This window comes from Uloborus diversus, chromosome 2 (genome assembly GCF_026930045.1).
Source record: "Uloborus diversus isolate 005 chromosome 2, Udiv.v.3.1, whole genome shotgun sequence".
NCBI classification, from domain to species: Eukaryota; Metazoa; Arthropoda; class Arachnida; order Araneae; family Uloboridae; genus Uloborus; species Uloborus diversus.
In genome coordinates, this window is record NC_072732.1 from 85,553,579 (window position 1) to 85,571,634 (window position 18,056).

An 18,056-nucleotide genomic window follows, 5' to 3' on the forward strand; every position below is an offset into this window, starting at 1 on the left:
AAATGCAAAACTTAATTTCAGACTGGATAAAAACACATGCTACAAAATTTCAGCACTGTTGAATTATTCTTTCATCTTTGAACATATAAACTATGTGTGCGGATTAAAAAATAGGAGAAAAAATTTGAATGTATTAAATGAGTTATCAGCAAAACACGTTAGCAAATACAAAAAGCCGTAAAATAATGAATATTGCATAAGATATTACACAAAATGACAAAATAAGTTAATTCTATTCAATCAAAAAAACTCTTATCTTACTTTTGCACAAAAATTTTAATTCTTAATGAAGGAATGTGTTTTATTTTTCTTTCTTTCTTAACATTATTACCTCTGATTCCAGGTCACGCGATCGAAAAAAAAACACTCACGCTATTCATCAAGTACTGAGACACACGCACAAATGCCTCCTTACATGCAATGCAGGCGCCGAGAAATAATAAAAATTACTTTGCGTCACTCTTACAGGCAAAGAAAATTATTTTGGTTTGTTGATTGAAAAAAAGTTTTGCTTGGAAAAAAATGTTTTAACTTTTGTACTACATTGAAATATTATGGACTGTTTTTATAGGGAAATGAATCAAGAAAATATTTCAAACTAATTACGATACTAAAATGTTATTATGCTTTTAGTAGATTCACATTTTGTTCGGGGGCTATAGTTTTTAAAATAAAACAAAGCAACTTTGGGAAATCAAAGCATTAACTGAAAGCTATATAAGTTTGGCTATACAAGCTTTGGCTAGAATTAAATTTAGATAGCGTTGCGATAATATGGCTCCTTATATCTATGATCAACAGATTTTAATAACTCTCGCGGTTTACTGATGATACTATTTTTCCTTAAAGTACACGTTCACTTTTTTAAAATCAAAATAGTAAATAAAAAGATAGTAGTTTGAGAAAACATTTCAAACTAAATATATACAAATTGTACTTTTTTTACCTAGCTATTATTTTTTTTCAAATTTCAAAAAGTAAGAAGTTTGAGATAACTTAATGATAATAAATGATGAACTGTAAAGAAATCAAGTATAGTCGGAGCAAACTTAACCTGGCAGCATTGTGAAGGCTACGCAAATCATAATCACAGCATTACGACGCTGCTATATTAGGTTCGCCCCGAACTATAGACAATCAAAAACTGGGAGAAGCTTGATTTCAGCGGAAATGTACCGTAGTAGATAGAACTATTTCCCTTGCCAACTCATTTGTTTAAATTGAAGTATTTAAGCGAAAAATAACTCTCTTTTCTGTAAACGTAAGGTCTGTCAGTTTATGAAACAATATTCGTGCCTATATCTTACCACTTCTTCGAAGAGTATTATTTTTGATTAGACGTAATACAACGTTTTGAAAGTTAAATTAATGCTAATATAAGTAAAAATGCAGGCTTTATGCAGATGTTTCAGGATATCCGAAAAAATACAAATTCCTTAGTACAAACACATATTACACTCAAAAACTATAAAATTTGCTTCTATTGGGCAACTCATATCATAATTAAGGTACATATTATGTATTTCATTTTTACTCTCTTTTGAGAATTGTATCAACAAAAAGAGCATTTAAATAATGGTTAAAAAACATAAACTACCGAGGGCAAAAGAAATAATCCGAGTGCAAGTATTAGCAAATAATTCAACTAAAAAATATCGTATGTATAAAAAAATATACATAAAGGGAAAGCCAACAAATTAGGTTAATTAAGATGTCGTTGGTAGAAAACTTTTTTTTCATACAAGCCTTAAAAAAGAAGAAAATCATGGCTTTTATTAGCCTACAGAATCAAAGGTAAACCAAAAAGCTGATTAATAAGCAAGAACCTAGGGAGGTAACCAATTAAAGAAAAGATTTTCACTGATAAAAAAAGATAGTTTTTATTATTTGTACTTTAATGAGGTTGCAATTTTTGGCTCTATAAAAAGCTATTAATTATCAAAATGTTAATTTAAGATAGACTTTTCCAAAATATACGACATGTATCAAAAGTTTTTAGTAAAAAAATAATAAAGATGGTAAAGTAATAAAAACAGTCAGAATTTTGCTTCTCTGACGATATAATTTGTAAGCGTAGGGTGAGGGTTGAAATAATTATGACCACTTTTTAATTTCTTTAGCTTTTTTTTTTTTTTTTTTTTTTTTGCCTTCTTGAAAAAGAAAAAGGTAAATGTTCTAAGGGTTTAGAACGGTTTTTGTCTACTAAAAATATGGGGAAAAAATATAATTTTCTAAGTTCGTTACTTAGGCTTTAAAAGGATGACTATAACTACGACACCAAAAATTGCAAAAAATGAGAAAATGCTCTTTTTTTTCTTTTTATTTATTTATTTTTTTTTTGAAGTTTCTCTATTTTACCATATCTTGATGGAGCCGTCTAGACCATTAGTAGGTTGATTGTTTTCCTGTAAATACGTTTAAATTATTTTGGTTGTTTTCAGGTAACTAAAAAAATCTGAACTTTAAATATTTTAGTTAGAGCCAGATAATTCTATTTGTTCTTGATCTTCCGTTGCCAGATCACTTCGCGATACGTCGTAAATTTCAATTTCTGTGGCTTCTGGATCAGAAGATAATGAAAAATCTAAGGTAGTAAAATTTTTCATTGGTAGACACTTCTTTTAAGTTGTGGTTCAATTAGACTAATGATGTATTTAAGAACATTAAAGTCATAATCATAAATATGTCAGTTAATGAAAGTAATTACTTTAAACAAATAAGTTTATAAAGGATGTTACTTGGAAAATACTTTACCAAATGCTTAATGCCTTTTGCACACTTTAAGATCACTTTGCATTCGAGTGGCGATGGACAACTAATTTTTAATCAATTGCTTCCTCATTTAATCGCCCTGTGAAAAGTGAGGACTTCTAATTTTGACCTTTAGGAAGGCCGCTATTAATCATAATTGGTCATTTTTTTCTCATGCGGTAGTTCTCTAAAGGTTGTATTGAAAATGCGAAACGGTACTGCTTTTCTTTGACAACTTTCCTCTCTTCAAACTATGTTTTACATTCGTTTTTTAACTTATTTTTTATTATAACTTCAAATATTTATTGTTTTATAATTCATTTATGTCACTTGTCCAACGAAATGCGATGGATTTTAGGATTTTTTTTTTATTTTATAACCACCGTTTGAATTACAGTCCTTTATTTATTTATTTATTAAAAATATTGCACACAACAGAAAAAATCCAGTTACAGTGGCAAAAACAATATAAAAATAGCCATTAAAACCAATTATATATTTCGAATATTAAAACATAAAGACTTAAAATTGTAAAATGACAAGTTAAAAAGGTCTAAATCACGACAGTGAATAATAAAAAGTTTGTAAAATTTAAAAAGACAAAAATTATCAACATTGTTCCGTCTGATAAAAATTTTTTTTAAAAGAAGAACTCCTAATAGTCCTACTTAGGACAGCAAGCTGTATCGAATTAACGATATTGGAGCAGTCCAATTAAACTATGTAAAATCTTATAGAAGGAAAGAAGACACAAAAGTTCACGGCGTGATTTAAGAGTGGAAACATTATAAATATTACACAAATGAGAGTAAGAATAAGTCAAAAAATCTTGATTATTAGTTCTGTAAGACAAGAAATAAACAAATTTGGATTGAATCTGCTCAAAAGTTTTAACTTTATTATTGTAGTGGGGATCCCAAATAAGACTGCAGTACTCAAGTTTGGAGCTCACAAGACAAAAAAAAAAAAAAAAAAAAAAAGCGTTTTAAATGCTTGCTCATTACAAAAATCTTTAGTCTTACGTTTAATAAAACCCAGAACCTTATATGACCTTTGAAACAATGTAGTTAATATGTTGCAAAAAATCAAGCTGATTCCAAAAGTGATACCCAAATCCATAGCAAAATCAGAACGCGATAAACACTGTTTGTCAATTTTTTAAGGATGCAAGAATAACTCAGATCTACAACTGTAACTCAAAACATTGCATTTACTAATATTTAAAAAAAGCTTATTCTCCATGCATTACCGGTGCAGGTTACCCAATTCAATCTGAACAAGGGTAGCGTCAGAGATAGTGTGAATGTTTCTAAATAATTTTAAATTATCAGCGAACAAAAGGTAGCCACAATATTAAAAATATTACAAATATCATTTATGAATAAAATAAAAAGCAAGGGCTAAGTTACTGCCTTGCGGCTCACCAGAAGTATTAATAAAATCCTCAGAAATAGCACCATTGAAAAAAGCATATAACATACGACCGCTTAAATATGAAAAAAAAACGAGCTAATGTGTGCATCACATGACTTCCTTTTACTCCAATTTAATGTCATTTCCCCATTACTGGCAATTTTAATGTGATTCAATACTTTTCTCTCTAAATATTACCAACAGTGGCCAAATTAAAACAGATTAAAATAAAAAAATCGCCAAATTTGTCGCCAAGTTGGCGATAAAACTTGGCGACCAAAAGACTGGCGATATATCGCCAAGTGCCCGCCAAATAATAACACCACTTGAGTTTACATCGAAATTAACAATGATTTACCCCAAAAAGGGGCAAAAGACCCCTTTACAAACACCCGAATGCAACCAAAAGGGGAGGTGCAAAACTAGACCTCACTAGGAGTCTACGTACCAAATTTCAACTTTTTAGGACTTACCCTTCTTGAGTTATGCGACATACATACACACATACGCACACACATACATACGCACATACACACATACGCACATACACACATGCGCACACACATACATACGCACATACACACATACGCACACACATACATACGTACATACAGACGTCACAAGAAAACTCGTTGTAATTAACTCGGGAATCGTTAAAATGGATATTTCGCGTGTTTATACGTTCTTAGGCACTTATCAACATGTGGTAGAGTCGAAAAAAAAAAAAACTCATCATTCATTCGGGGGTGAGTAAAATGGAGACTAAGGTCGATTTTTGAGTGAAAATTTTTTTGCGAATACAATACTTCCTTTTTTGTAAAAAGGAAGCAAAAACAGTCAGTAAAACGGATGTAAAAGCCAATGTAATTCAATTTCCCCCCAAGAATACTGAAGCCAACCGCATCAAACGCTTTTGCAAAATCAGTGTAAATGACATCAAGCTGACCACTGCTTCAAATACAGAAATGGTTTTACGTTTATGCATTTGACGTTCTGAAAACATTTGATTTTATAATATAAAATCAAACGTTTTCGTGCTGAAAAGTTGAACGGAACACCCCAGGGGAGGGAAGATTGCTTAATTATTATGTTGGATGTGCTCCAGTACTTCGTTTTTGTTTTTGTCGGAATTCAGACAATTTACTTATCAGTACATGTTTTACAGAATATAGAGTTTCCATACTTTTTTTAGATATTAAAGCCTAAATTGAAATACCTGAGTTTTTGTGATTTGTAAGTAGCGAAATTGGTTCTTCTTGTCTTGATCAAAATAAAATTAAAAAAAAAATGAAGCGCATGAGAGTGAACTTAGCACTCGGTAAGTAGTGCCGTTGAGTCTTCAAAATCAAATTGAATCAAAAGGAAATACTTTACATAAAAAATAATGCAAGAATGCTTAGCTTACAAAATGAGATGATCACATTAGGAAGAACATTTCATGAAATAACAATTGTTTGATATAATCATCTCTTTATCTATTTATACTTCAGAAAAATGCTTACTTCAGCCTACGAAAACAAAAGTTAATTGCTTTTCGTTGCTTCTAATATACAATGACAATAAGGACAATGTTCTAACAGGTACATAATGTCTTTTGGATTCCCATTGTGGTGAGAGAGAAAAAAAAGATACGGAACGATAGTGCTTCAAATTGTTTGCAGCTGCAAGCAGATATTTAATTTAGCTAATAGTCATTAAAAATACTTTTTTGTATTAATAGGTAGGGGAATGTGGGTCAAAAAGAAATAGTTAAAATTACTTATCTTTTTCGAAATAAACAAACTGGAATTTGTTTTCAATGTTACAGTACATAAAGAAGGAACAATGTATTTAATAAAAAAATCTTGCATTAAAACATTTGAGGGTAGGAGGGCAGTGAATTTTAACCTTAAAAAAGTGGAATTTTTTCGTGGGGGGCATAGAGAAAATTTTTCCTTTTAAATGTTTTTTTTTCATTATTAATTTTTTCTTCATTCAATGCATGAATAGATAAACGACTTAATAAACAAAAAACGAATATGCAAATGAATTAATAAATGAAAAAATTTCAATAAATAAGTTAATGAATGAATAGTTAAATGATTCAATAAATGAACAAATAAGTAAACAAAATGAACTGATTTTCTAAGTAAATAAAGTAATAAATAAGTCAAAAACTCGACGTCGGTAACTCCTTATTAGTTTTAAAATGTTGATTGTAAAAACTTTATAATTTTTTAATAACAAGAATTGTTTTTGACAAACCACAAAATATTACGATAATATAGATTACAATATATGCGTGAAATTTTGAAAATAACTATTTTTATCATTTTCCTTGGTGTGTAGAACTGTTTTTCTTTCCTTGTTTTCTTGACTTGAATAAAAAAAAGTTTATGAATTTAATTAGAACAATGTTAGATAAGCGGAGCTCCAAAATATTTAACCTTTTCCCACATTTCCCTACGTTTAATAAATTGTGCTCAGTAGTAACGACTTGGATCATCATGTTCAAAAAGGAAAAAAAAACTATTAAAAAAAAAAATTTTTTTGTAAACTTATCTGTTTACGCTGAATTCAAAAGCTGTAAATACAGGTGATGGACAAAATAATGTGAATAATTTATAATGTAAAAAGTTAATAATACCTGGAATACTATTTATTGACTTTTTTTTTCAACGTAGACAATAAAAAAACATGCAACAACTGCTATTTCATTTTTAAAAACAAATACTTCTGAACTGAGAAGTCACAATGCAGAGGGTTACCCTGCAAACATTGCGCATATGGTAAGTTGTAGAATTGAAAATGAAATTTATATTTGAATTTTAGTTTTTTGCATTTATGAGTGTTTTTGTTTCTGAAAGTGTCACGCATATCCAGACATATTGATTCGTTTGATAACTTCAATTATGTTTCGTACACTTTTGCTTATAATTTCAAATGTCTAATAAAGTTAAAATTTATAGAAATGTGGGGCAAAGTTGAATGGTGAAATATTTATTTTTAGTGAAGTATTATTTTACCACCACTTATCTGGTGATATTTTAACTATGTAAACATGTATTATTTACACGTGTAGTCTATTTCAGTCAGAAAAAAAATTTCCTCTGAAGATCAAAGCATGTGATAATGGAAGCAAGTTTTTAAAATTGATACATATATTGTAACATTTTGTTGTAATAAAAAAAGTACTATTAATATTTTTAAATGATAAAGTTCTTGTTATTAACATTTCAAATATTAATTGATACTGATATTCGGAGATTTTTAAAAATTTTTTAACTTTAAGCGTATATATATATATATATATATATATATATATATATATATATATATATATATATATATATATATATATATATTTACAAGTGTTTTGCCGGATTAAGCAAGTCCATGCGAAGCGAAAGAGTGGGACAAAGTGAAATAGCTAATTTCCTTCAATTATTCAAACACTTACTAAATCATTTAGGTATTAATTTATTCACTCATTTACGTTACTTCAATATTCATCTATTTACTTATTTCCTTATTCCTTTATTCATTTATTCTTCTATATACCCATCCACTTGATTAAAAATATTTTTGACAATTAAAAAAATATTTCAGAAGATATTTTTTTCCCCTCTTTTTGCTCGATTAAAAAAAAGTGAAACAATGTGTCATTGAAAGTTTTATAAGCCCATTTTGAAACAAATTTCCAACTTGGTCATTTTGAAAAAAAGTAAGTATTCTTGATTTTTTTTACTTTGCCCCGATTCTTCTTCTAAGGTTTTGGGAATCGTTTTTTTTTTTTTTTTGTACTTAAAGTTACGTGATATAACTCGAAAGGAAAATACAGAAAATAGATATCCTATTTATCCCTTCGGTCTTTCACATTTACATATATTTATATATGTTACTGTAAAATAAAGAAATTGGAGAATGTTGACTTTCATCGGTAATTCATTGGAAATATTTAATCTTTCTGCGATGTCTTTCTTATGTAAGTTTTGATATTTACTGGCTATTGTTGAAATTTACCAGTAAACGAATTGTCAGTGACAGGTTTACTTACAGACATGCATATACATAAACACACAGGTATAGATGGATAGATCGATGGACATGAATATATTTTTTCGTAATGAATACATATTTTAAATACATATTAGTAAAACGTCTGGATTTTTAGAAATTTCAAACCCTTTCGATTTACTCTCATTACTACATTAATTTGAAAGGACAAGTGCTACAAACGTATATTAAGAATGTTGATCATATATCTACACACATTTCACCATTCGCATATCCGGTAAAATTCAAATTAAGTAAAGCAATAAAACTTCACCACAGTAGATCAAAAGCTAATACCAATCGTATGTGAATTAGCCGTTCCACATCTCACCGTGCGTGCCAGGACTTCGAAACATATAGGTCGTTCGATGTGAGACATTTAATATACATCATTCCATTGTCTGAACTCGTGTAGAATGCATTTAGATCTCTTTGCGCTGCATCACGAAATGTTCCATTCGTGAGAATTGTCAAGATGTTGCTCTGAGACATAGTGGCCATCGCGATGTTAATAACAATAGATCTAAATTATTTAAACTAAATCTAAAACATATACGTCATTTGAATCGCTTCTGAAAATTGTGGAAGCAAAGTAAGATTACAAAATTCCTCTCAACAAGCTCATCATTTATTCGAGCTTTTTATGATTCGAAAAAATAATGATTTATTTTACTTACTATTATCAGATGGTACTAATGCGTCTACAGCATCTTATGATGCATAATAGCATCTTATAAATCAACGTTGAAAATTAGCCAAAAAATCACGTATTGTGATCTAACATAATCTGCTTTTTTAATGATAATACGTGTACATAATGCATATTACATGTAAGTAATATTATGTATTATTTTGTCTTCTGTAAATCAGAAATAGATTTTTTTTAAAAACGTATTTATTTTTTTTTATCAGGCACTAGAAAAAATCAAGTATATCACCGTTGTTTTCTACGGAACCTATTTTTTTACAATGTAATTTTATATTCAATTTCTGTGTTATTACATTTTTTTAACATCGTCCTGCTTTTTGTAAAATATATAATTTGTATTCACCACCAAGTAAAATGTTACAATCAAAGATGTACCTATAACTCAATTTAAACTTCAATCATATAACTGACATTTTTAAAACTGTGCGAATACTTTGGAATTTAAAATGCATGTTAGAAATAAATTAAAATACATCTATTAAAACGAAAGCAACTTTATTTAAAAGTTACTATTGTACAAAAAGAAGATTAAGTAGGGTCTGGTGGGGTAAAGTGGTCATAAAATCGTAGGTTTTCCACTTTGGCGGATAATGAACACAATAAATGTTTTAAACACTTCAACTGTTTTTGTTGTTTTTTTACATTGCATTATTAAAGAACACGGTACATTGAATTTTAGGAAAAAAATTATCGATTTAAATACTTTTATAACACTTTCTTTTCCCTATGTTTTTATGACCACTTTACCCCATGGGGTGGGGGAAAGTGATCATAGCATGGGGTAAAGTGGTCATAGTTGAAAAGAGGTGCAAAAACATAATAAATAACCCAATAATTGTATATTTCGGTTTCATTTTTATAGTTAAAATTGTATGCACGAGTATATGCGTGTATGCACGAGTATATGCGTGTCGTGTAAACATGAGTTAACACGTTCACATATCAATAGATACATGTACACTTCAGATACATGCATGCACGTGCCAACGCAAGTATATACGTGTCTACACGAGTATATACGTGTCACGTCCATATACGAGTATATACGCGTATAAAGGAACATCATACACTGTTAAAACTACAGGTTGCGTTTGGCACCTGTCAGGGGTGAAACGCTTGTTCACCAGCGACACCCAATAGAGAGCCGAAATTGCACCCTTAGCAAGGGTGAAAAACTGGCTCCCTTCACCCAACGTGCACCGTAGGTAAAAAGATGGTACCCTAGGTGAGAAAAATGGCACCTTTATTGCTTCCTATAGGGATTTCCCCCCCCCCCCGCGTTGTGTGCGTTTTTGAATACAATTGTGTTTTATTTATTTTGATTTATATATACGAAGGCATTTGATCACATTTCAACTTTCGAACATAGTTTAGAAGTGTTCATGACTTTAATTTGTCTGTTCGTGTACTAACTTTCTTATATTCACACTTGAATTGCTCAGTAATTAATATGTTGTTGACAATTTTTACTATAATCTGTGCCGAAAATGAACAGGGAAGGTATTTATCAATCATTTGCCGGAACAACCAGAAATATTAGGTAACATTAGATTAGAATCATAGGAAAATAAAAGCGTTTCATAAACGTTAAAATTTTAATCGAGCGTAACAAAATTTTAATCGAGCGCTATCAATACTTATTATAAGATTCGATAGTTGAGTATCCTTATGCGTACAAGATAAATACTAATTTAAAAGCCCTTCTTTCCAATGTGAAGTTTTCCGTCTGATTAAAAATAAAAACGAGTAGATAACTACATTCGCTTCATGCAATAACGGCTGAGAAAGATACGTTAACCAAAAAACTCATGAGTCAAACGCTGAGTGAGAGATTTCTTTTCACGCAGTTTTTTTCTCTCTGCCTTTGCTGCTCTGTTCGTTTCCACTACGTAGTTAATTCATTGAGAAGAAATAGACATTGTTATATAGGCTGTTTACGTCGATGCATTTTTATTCAGGAATTAGCAATTCAATTATCAGCTGATTTAAACGTTTTCATTTTTAATGTTGTTGTTGTTCAAGATAGTACTGATAAATAGTTTTAGGTAACAGTTTTGCAGGATATAAATAGCAAGATATTAATTACTTACTAAGGTAAACGAAACAATAAGCAGTTGTCAACATACTATAATCACTTTAAATATGTTCGAAAGCTCTAAAAGTTACAATATGATCAAATGCCTTTACTTACGCGAGATTTCGAAGATTAATCCACGAAATTTTCAGTTTTGTTCTTCATTCAATGTGAAAGTAAATTTCGTCGCAACTTCCTTCGTTCGCCATTCAAACTGAAGTTGTCGTTGGACAATAAGTCAGAGCGCATGCGCAAGGAGTCGCTCTCCTATTGAATGGTCTTTTAGCACTTTTGTTGACGTCGTTCACCCATTGAGTGCATTGAGGAGCCGCAAAAGCACCTTAACGACACTTCCTAGCCTCTGTTTCACCCAGAGGCACCGTTTTTTTCACCCTTGGGTGAAATTCTTTACCCCAGTGGCACTCCTGGTTTTAACAGTGTAGGTGTGCATGCACATGTATCTTGAGTATATACGTGAATACTTGAGTATTTACGAGTAAAGTAGAGGTATTTACGCATATATAAGTGTATGTATACACGAGTTAATTCGGGGATACATCCTACGCGTGTTTGTACGTGTCTACTCACGTATATATGTATGGAAGCACGAGTATATACGTATTTATACGTGTAAACACGATTATGTACCAGTATAGATGTATATATATATATATATACATTTACGTGTATGTACCAGTACATGCATGTATGCACGAGAATATAGGTTTCTATACATGTATGCCTACAGAGTGAATCCAAGCTCTTGAGCAAAAAACTGAGGGGTGTGAGAGGGGATGATAAGAAGCAAACAATCATAAAGAACTTATGGTCCCTGACGCGCTACATGCACACAAAGTCAGAAACTGATGAATGCAAAACAGGTCACAAACTAGTTGCACAAAGATAATTTTACCCAACCTTTTAGTTTAACCCGCGAGCAATCGCGTTGGGTCTGAGAGACCCGCTCTGTCAAAAACTAAAGCGTAGAATTCCCCCCTTTCGTTGAAAGTGGTCCAAGTCCGCAGTAGCTGTAGTCAAGGTCAACCACTTTCTGAGGGTTGAGAATTGCACATTGTAGAATTTCACGTTTGTAGGTATTTTTGATGTTAGGGTCTAGCAGACCCGACGCGCCTGCTCGTGCATTCAGTCCCAATTTTTTCTTTTTTGCTGTTTTTGAGTTTTGAAAGTAAAATGAAGCGCTACTTGTCTTATAAGGATGAAATGAAAAGACTTGAAGATATGCTTAGAGATATACCAACCGATGAGGAATCAATAAATGAAGAGGATGAAGAAATAAATGATGATGAAATCTTTAGCGAGCACAATTCTTCTTCAGAGGATGATCTTGATTCTGATGAAGATTTATATGAAAGCACAGACATTTTGTCTCAAAACTGCTACGTTGGCAAAGACGGCACAAAATGGAGCAAAATTAAAAACCGTCAAAATGTAAGAATCCCTTCTCACAATGTTATTCTAAAATTACCAGGAAACATTGGTGATGCAAAAAAAGTTTCTTCCGTATTAGATTTTTGGCAGCTGCTGATTGATGATAGTATCCTATTGAATATCGTAGCTTGCACAAATAAATTTATAGAGACTATAGCACATAATTTTGACAGAGATCGTGATGCCAAAGAAACTTCAATAATAGAAATTAAAGCACTGATTGGTCTTTTGTACTTTGGAGGCCTTCACAAATCCTCGCATGTGAATGTCAAAGATCTCTGGGCTACGGATGGAACAGGCCTGGACATTTTCCATCGAACCATGTCTTAGAAGCGTTTTTTGTTCCTATTACGATGCTTACGTTTTGATGATATTACAGACCGTGCAGAGAGAACTCAGACAGACAAACTCGCACCAATAGGAGGTATGTTTGAAAGTTTTGTAAGCAACTGCCAAAATTGCTATACTGAATACATAACAATTGATGAAAAACTTGAAGCTTTCAGAGGACGATGCAGTTTTCGTCAATACATCCCCAACAAACCTGCCAAATATGGCATAAAAGTATTTGCTCTTGTAGATTCCAGAACCTTTTATACTTGGAATTTAGAAATTTATGCGGGTAAACAACCTGATGGCCCGTATAAGACAAATAATTCTGGTGATGAAATCGTAAAGAGACTAACAGAAAAACTCGCAAATTCTGGAAGAAACCTAACCGTTGATAACTGGTACACAAGCTATAATTTGGCCAAGGACCTACTAAAGAAAAAAATTACGCTTGTGGGAACAATTAGAAAAAATAAACGAGAATTACCCAAGGAGTTTATCACAGGAAAAAATAGAGAAGTACATTCCTCTTTGTTCGGCTTCCAGAAACACATGAAATTAGTTTCGTATGTTCCCAAAAAGAATAAATGTGTAAATGTCATCTCAACAATGCACTATGATGATTCAATAGATCCATCAACTGGAGATGCAAAAAAGCCTGAGATCATAACCTTTTACAATCTTACGAAGGGAGCTGTTGATGTCGTTCCTCGAAAACTGAGGCAACAGCTCATCGAGCACTGTTCTCCCAGTCAGGATAGTGAGCCACCAAAAAAACTACAAAAATGTAGCCAAAAGAAAAGATGCCACATTTGCCCAAGCAAAAAGGACAGAAAATCTGCAATTTGCTGTACCAGGTGTAATAAAAATATCTGCAGCGAGCACACGATTTATATTTGCAAGGAATGTGAATAAATTGTAAGTATTTTCTGTAAATATTTATTTGTATTACGTTCATACAGTGATCATTTTCTCATTAAAATTGCATCAATCGTGGTTTAAAATGTTTTTGTTAGTATTATTTTACAAAAACAGGTAACCGGGTCTGGGAGACCCACCGCGCGTTCTAACGTATGTAGTTATAGCGCGCGTTTTCCCGGGTTAAGAAATATTTAAAGCAGTTGTTAAAAATTACGGTCTATAGTAGCTCTAATACATGCATCGCAACAAAAGCGCAGCGACTGATGAAAGTTCTTCAAAAGTATCATTATTGCAACAGAGAGTGATTCGTGATTGTAACGCACATGTATCACAGCTGCAGGTCACAAATTTCATTAATCCCTTTAAAACTCTCTTAAGACCTGAAACGTTGGATGAAATTTTATTTGTGTAATAAATTTGTGACCAATTTTGCATCCATCACTTTCTGGCTTTGTGTGCATGTAGCGCGTCAGCATTGTGTTTGTGACCATATTTTCCTTATGATTCTTGCTTCTTATCCACCCCTCTAACACTTTTAATTAATTTCCCGAAGAGTTTAAACTCACGCCGTATACATGTATATCATAGACTTGCTTTCAAATGTTTACTCGAGTACGCATGCGTAGATACGTGTCTGCTTGAGTATACAAGTGTTTGTATATATACGAATATAAGCGAATATATACGTGTACAGTTGAATGTCTATCTGTATAGATAAAAAAATACTTGCAGATACCCACATACGTAATTTATTGGTGCATGAGTATACATAACGTGCCTGCACCGAGTATACGCGTATGCATGCGCATATAATCGTATATTCAACCCCGTTTACTGTAAAAACTATACAAATTAAGCGAAATTAATGTTTAATTTATATATGCCTTATACTTAAAGATTAAGTGACTTTAGAAGCACAATATTCGTTAAGCCTAATATTATGACCACTTTACCCCATCTTACTTAAATTGTTCTAAAAAATTATCCAAAATGGAATCAGCTATATGCTAAGGAGTAAGAGTTCTTGAGACATGTAGGAAGCTTCCTGTGCAGTCAATCTGTTCATAAACCTAACAAACAAAATTTCCCAAGGAAGTTAAAACAGGTGTTTAATTTTTAAAAATTTTCATATTCACACAAAATATTTTTTTTTTAACCAAATAACATTTTGCCAGTTGTAAGATTTTGTATTCAAAATGTAGTTTCTAACTGCCCTACTCTAAAATAAAATTTTCACGTTCATTCGAACATTTTTTTCTAAGCTATAGCCACTTATTTTGACGTATGACCACTTTACCCCATTAACCACTTTCCCCCACCAGACCCTATACTCTTTCTTTCACAAATTATTATTTTCTTAAACTACCACTTTCACTCCCTATTTTACAAAAAAAAAAAAAGAAAAAAAATCATACAGATTAATGCTTGATTTAAAAATAGCATTTGCGTTTTTAAAGGTTATTCAAACAAAACTTATTGCATTGCTCTTGAAGCAATTCTTTCATTTCACCTTTACGGGACTGAGACAACGCAAAATTTAATCTTTCAAATTTGAACGCAGCTGCATGTATGCTTTTACCGGATAGATTAAATACACACGATTGAGCTTTCAACTTTTTTAAGATTTGTGAAATAAATATAAGTAAGCAGAGGCTTTGAAATGATTTCTTTGATTTTACGTTCTTACTTTGATAAGAAAAACTATTTAAAAAAATAATCAGGTTTAATTTAATTTGTAACCATTACAGATGAGTAAGTGCAGATTATATTTTATTAATAGTTCTATAATCCCTAAAATTATGTTCTCCGCTTAACAGTTTTATTACAAAAAAAGAAAAGAAAAAAAACCTATTAGCACTCCGAAAACTTTCATAGTTGGCTGAACTAATTTCTTTTGAAATGCTTTGTATTTTTAACTGCATATTATTGTAGTTATCTTATTACATTAATTGCCTCTCTCTTAAATGTTAATTTATAAAATAGAGTTCAGTTTTTTTTTACTTAATCAAATAACAAAGCCAGCAGTAAAATCTAGTGCTACTGAAACTATTGAATGAAAGCTAGAACCAAAGTTTAGATTTATGTACAACCAAAACAAAACCAATGATTTTTTCGCATCTAAAAGGACAGTATTTACAGCTAAGAATTATTTTTTAACACACACACACACACACTTAAAAAATACATTTTCCATTTCTTAGAAGACCATTAAAAGCAAAGAAAACAGAAATCTTATTTCTCATACAAACAAAAAGTTCGATTGGATAAAAGAATTGAACTAAAATAAATCTTTAAGCAAAAACCAAAAAATGGGAAAAGAAGAGAGGCAAAGAAGCTTGCGCATCACGTTCTCTTTAACTTCCGACTCGTTTAGGTAACGACTAACCATTAACACGGAATGTGGTTTCATCATAAAAAGAGCATAGCATCTTTTTCTATGCATAGAGCTTTTAAAGATTCTTGAGGCATCCAAAAGTTTCAGACATCAGTAAAAGGAAGAGAAATCGTTAACTTATTTTCTCGTGGAAAAGGAACATTAATTGCTAAGAAATCAAAGCAAACACAAAAAGGGTATCATTAGCTATTTATAAAACACATTCTCTGCAAGTTTACATTTGATTCATATAGTTTACGTATTTTTTTTTATCATATCATGAAACATAAAATTCAACTTTGTTAATAAAGTTTCGCCGATGCATGTAACGATTATTCCGTAAAATTTACTTGTTAAAACTTTTAAATACATTTTTAATTGTTGAGTTATTATTAAAAAATTTAAATAAATAAACTTTGTAGCATGTTTTAGTCATTTTTATAACGGCATACATATGGAAAAACAAAGTTAATTACACGGTTGAACGTGATCATTGCCCAATAAAAGTCGTTTTTCTAAATGAACGTGAGGTTGGAAATGTGAGGAAAAATGAAATATTTCACAAAACTTACATTTTTAACTGATTAGATTTTTTTCAGAATAATTGTACGTAAATATAGAACAATGTAATTTATAATAGAAAATGTACCTATTGAGACGTTATTTTCACTATCGGAACGGAATTTGAATCGGTTAGATTAAATAAAAGTGAAAAATCATTATTTCCCCCATGAATAGGACAAAGTAAGTTTAATAATTTTTCTAATAAAATACTTTTCATTTTACTATGACCTTCTTTCTACAAATGAATAAATAAACAAATTAATCAATTATTTAATGTATGATGAAATAAGTAAGTAAACTAGAGGAGAAATAAGAAAATGAATAAATAAAATAGTGAATGAATTAAAAAATGCATTGATTATGTACGTGATTGATTCAATACGTGAATAAATAAGTGAAGAAATAAGAAAATTGTGTAAATGTTATCTCATTTATCAATGAAGAGTTGATTTAATAAACCGATAAGTAAATAATGATATAAACCATTTCACTTTTCCATATTCACTCAGCCCCGCATGCACATGAAAAACTGTGCAAAGCACTTACAATCAAAACGTGACTAAATTTTAATGAATAATACTTGCCCTTAAAATCAATATCAATTTTTTATTTAAATGCTAATAAAGATAATTTTATCATTTTTATAAAAACATAAATTGTCTGATACAAGTGTACCACGCAATTTTACTTTTTGATAATCTAGATTTTAAATTATTTGTGTAATTGAATACATTGATTTCGATTTACGTTGGGCAAATATTTTCTTACTGGAAACAACTGCATGCTTAATAGCCTAACACAATTATTACCAGAAATTTGGCGCTGCAAGCTAAGTAAAATATTTAACGATTTTACTCTGCTTTGCTACCTCTCTTTGCCCCTTATTCCTATCCCAAGTTGGTTGACAAGAAAAAGGGTAAATATATCAAATTTAGTACTAAGACATCACATGAACTTAAAGCACGTCATTACATTAGTAGAATTAATTAGGTACCAAATGGGGTTGCAGAGGAATAGGTCACTACATAATACAAGAGCTGTTTGTAAGACATTTAAACTTATATCAGTTGCAGAGAGCCCTATCGTAGTTTTCTGATTATGTTCTGGTAATGTTCTTACGGGTCTTAGGAGAAATTTTTGTACGACGTATTTGAAATTTCACGTTCCAGTACTTTTCTTACATTAATTCTACCTTTTACTCTTCTAAGTGTTGTCACATGACACAGTAAGTTAAAAAAAAATGTGGCACTGTGAGGTAAAGGTTTGATGGTAATTATAGAGGAAAAAAGACATCAAGATGAAAAATAAGATCTTATTACGCAACGTTCATGCTAAAAACATTTTTAAGGCAATTAGTATTATTACTTATATTTATTAGGAGGTACCATGAGACCAAATGTCATACTTATTTATCATCATGCCAGACCTTATTGCAT

At 30.9% G+C, this 18,056-nt stretch overlaps 1 protein-coding gene across 2 annotated transcripts in view; it reads right to left on the bottom strand.

Moving 5' to 3' along the window:
* LOC129235270 (heterogeneous nuclear ribonucleoprotein C-like) overlaps window positions 1-18,056 on the bottom strand; it is a 353,914-nt gene that overhangs the window by 27,127 nt on the left and 308,731 nt on the right. The window lies entirely within an intron of this gene.